The sequence below is a fragment of the Dromiciops gliroides genome, chromosome 6 (genome assembly GCF_019393635.1).
Source record: "Dromiciops gliroides isolate mDroGli1 chromosome 6, mDroGli1.pri, whole genome shotgun sequence".
NCBI classification, from domain to species: Eukaryota; Metazoa; Chordata; class Mammalia; order Microbiotheria; family Microbiotheriidae; genus Dromiciops; species Dromiciops gliroides.
Window position 1 is genome coordinate 16470741 of NC_057866.1, and position 3820 is coordinate 16474560.

Genomic DNA, 3820 nt, shown 5'->3' on the forward strand with positions numbered 1-3820 from the left:
TATATCATCAGAAGTCTACAGCTCACTCCCTCATAGACCTTGAACTACTTTCTAGGGAGACAGAGTTATGACCTCATCCTGGGTGGATGTCTACACAGACACAATATTTTGAGGCTTAGCTTGGCATGGCATTCCAACAGTACTATAATTGAATGCTCCTGTTTTGTCCCTTACTTAGCATCAGAAGTCCATTAGCAAAGTTCAAAGATATATCAGAGGACACACCAAGAAGGCAGATGATGAATAATGGATATTTGTACCAGAAGTCATCCAGTGTCTTCATGATTTTAAAAATGAATATGTTATGTCTTGCAGAGGATAATTTTTCTTTTTTCTCCTGTTGTGACTGATGCCTGACCAACTTTCAAATGGCCTCTATGGAGAACTTCACAGAGGTGAATGAATTCATCCTTGTGGGCTTGACAGATGCCCCAGAGCTTCAAGTGCCCCTCTTCATTACATTTACATTCAACTATTTTGGAAGCCCCTCGTGGGAAACTTGGGGATGATAATGCTGATCTCCTTGGATTCCCAACTCCATACTCCCATGTACTTTTTCCTCAGTAATCTCTCTCTGGTGGATTGTATATATTCATCAGCTGTTACTCCTAAAGTTATGGTTGGCCTTCTCACAGGAAACAAGGCCATCTCCCATGATGGCTGTGCTGCTCAGATGTTCTTCTTTGTGGCCTTTGCTAGTGTGGACCTGTTTCCTCCTTGCTGTTATGCCTATGATCGCCATGCAGCTATATGCTAAGCCTCTCCATTATACCACCACCATGAGAGCAAATGTGTGCATACATCTGGTGATTGGTTGCTACACCTGGGGCATCATTTGAGTCCTCCATCCACACTGGTTTCACCTTTCACCTCTCCTTCTGTGGCTCAAATATAGTCCATCATTTTTTCTGTGACATTCCCCCAATTCTGGCTCTCTCCTGCTCTGATATCCACATCAATGAAGTGATTCTCTTCATCTTGGCTGCTTTCAATGTCTTTTTTGCTCTCTTCATCATCCTGACCTCCTACATATTCATTTTCATCACCATCCTGAGAATGCATTCTGCTGAGGGTCGACAAAAAAGCCTTTTTTCCACCTGTGCATCCCACCTAACAGCAGTGTCCATATTCTATGGGACTGTAATCTTCATGTACTTACAACCCAACTCAAGTCATTCTATGGACAATGACCAAATGGCCTCTGTTTTCTACACAATAGTTGTCCCTATGCTGAACCCTATTGTCTATAGTCTGAGGAACAAAGATGTTAATAAAGCCTTTAGGAAAGCTGTTGAGAGGGCAAAGCCTCTAGTATGCATGTGATCTTAATTGGGGAAAATATATTACAGGAAATTAACTAATCTTAATTCCACTTAGAATATCCTACTCCTTCTATGCCACAAAATACATATATATGTATATATATACATTATATCTATGCACACAGATAAACACATATACATATATACACACATATATGCACATACATATACATGTATATGAATTAATTTTTTTGAGGCAATACTTGATTCTCTCAGTAAATGTATTCATAAATGTTCCTTTTGTCTTATAATTTCTTTCGTTTTGTATTCCTATACCACATAGTTCAACACATTGATGAATCTTTTATCATTGACATTAGCAACTGTTGCAGATTTGTGTGTCTTTTCATGTTTATCTGATTGTCAACTCAAGGGTACAGACACCCAATTCTGTTTCCTTTTCATGTATTGCAGTGTCTTGTATTATGATGGTCACAGTGTTGACATACAAATAAATTTCTTCCTGGGTAACTGATGATGTTTTGAGTTCTGAGAAATTTCAGTTCATCTTATCCCTCATTCTCAAGCATATCAAGAAGGCTGGATGCCCTGTCACCTGAGAGTCAATTGAAGGTTCTGGTGTTTAGTGAGGAGAAAAATTGACCTACCATGTGGATTAAAAATTTGATTTTTACTTCTTAGTTCTAGAGGTTCAGTATGAGGAACAAAATTGCAAAGTAGCAAATTTAGATTTTGTATAAAAAAATCTTTTTATAACCAGTAGAGCCATCCAAAACCATAATCACACTGCTCCTGGCTATATGAGTATCTCCTCTCTTTTACTGGAGGCCTTCCCCAATCTATCTTACTTCTAGTACCTTCTTTGGGTTAATTGTTTCCTATGTATCCTGTATATAGATTCTGTGTTTACATTCATTTCCACTGTGTCTCCCCTACTAGATTATAAGGCCCTAGAGAGCAGAAACAGTCTTTTGTATCCTTTTGTATACCCAGCATTTAGAACAGTGCCTTGGACATAGTAGGCAATTAACATATGCTCACTGATTGATTATGCTGATTGACCTGGGCTGTAACTTATTTTCTTAGAAAGTTCCCTAGAGAGATAAATCATTTAATTCACCTACAGTCAGATAAAATGTATAGAGAGTAAAGAATTGGACCTAGGACTTCCTGGCTCCAAGGTCAGATCTCTATCCATCATTCCATGATGGCATCTCTTTCTCCAGTTAATGGGTGCCCACTTTAGTTTCTTTGATACCACAAAAGTGCCACTAAAATGTGATTATTCCCATGAACCATTTTTCTTCTGTTTTTTGAAGTCTTTTAATGGATAATTTAGTGAATCTAGATATAATTCCAAATTGTCTTGGATTTTGGCTGGACCAACTCACAATTCTACCAATAGTGCACCAATGTATCTCTCCTTCCATATCCCCCTCAACATTTGTCACTTTAATGTTTTGCTGTCTTTGATAGTCTTATGAATATGTAACACAATTATTTTATTTAAAATTTTAGAATATTTTTTCTTGTAATGTGTATAGTGTGCATTTCTTCTTTTGAAAATTGTCTATCCACATAATTTGACTACTTTTCAGTTGGAGAATAAATTTGTTCTTTCTATAAATATCTTTCTATGTATCTATGAGATTATACTATAATCAGAAATATCTGTTGAAAATATTTTTCTACTAACTGATGCTTTTATAATTATAATGGCATTGATTTTGTCTATGCAAAATATTTCAAATAACATTGTACATAAAATTCTTTTATCACCTTTCAATAATTTTTACTTAAGAAATAAGCTTCACTCAAGAAATATACTTCCTTCTTTCAAGAAGTTGGAGAAAGTGGGTGTTCAACCATATGTATACTATCTACCATGGTTTAAGTGTTAGTTTTATTGAACTGCTTTTTCCCACTTTCTTAATTCTTTGTTACAAGGGATAGCTCTTTGGATAAAGGAGTAAGGTGAAATATGTTTGGGAATGAATGTAACATAAAAACAAATGATATCAATACATTTAAAAATATCCCACTATTGTCATGGAAATATCCCTTAATTTATTGATAGGTCCTGCTGTGAATAAAACTATCAACACAGATCTAGGAGGCAATACCTAGGTTTATTAATATATGCTTTAGCATTGGCTTAGAGTTCATTATTAGCTCTAAGCTCTGAACAAAGATTTCTAATTACATCAGAGAACAAAAGGAAAGGAAAAATTTTGGATTTATAAGTGTCAGAAGGAGATAGGAATACACAACTGCCTAAGATGATAAAAAATTACAAAGGTTTACCTTACACAGATACATTTGTAACATTTACATTTCAAAGTGGCTTGTAATATTTGCATTTCAACTATATACTTCTTTTTTGTTTGTTTGTTTTTTGGGTAAGGCAATTGGGGTTAAGTGACTTGTCCAGGGTCACACAGCTAGTAAGCGTTAAGTGTCTGAGGCCGGATTTGAACTCAGGTACTCCTGAATCCAGGGCCAGTGCTTTATCCACTGCACCACCTAGCTGCCCCTCA

The 3820-nt window shown here is 36.2% G+C and overlaps 1 pseudogene; it reads left to right on the forward strand.

Annotated features, from left to right (window-relative positions):
- The first annotated feature begins 368 nt into the window (after positions 1-368).
- Positions 369-1323, forward strand: LOC122731458 (annotated as a pseudogene).
- The last annotated feature ends 2497 nt before the right edge of the window (positions 1324-3820 follow it).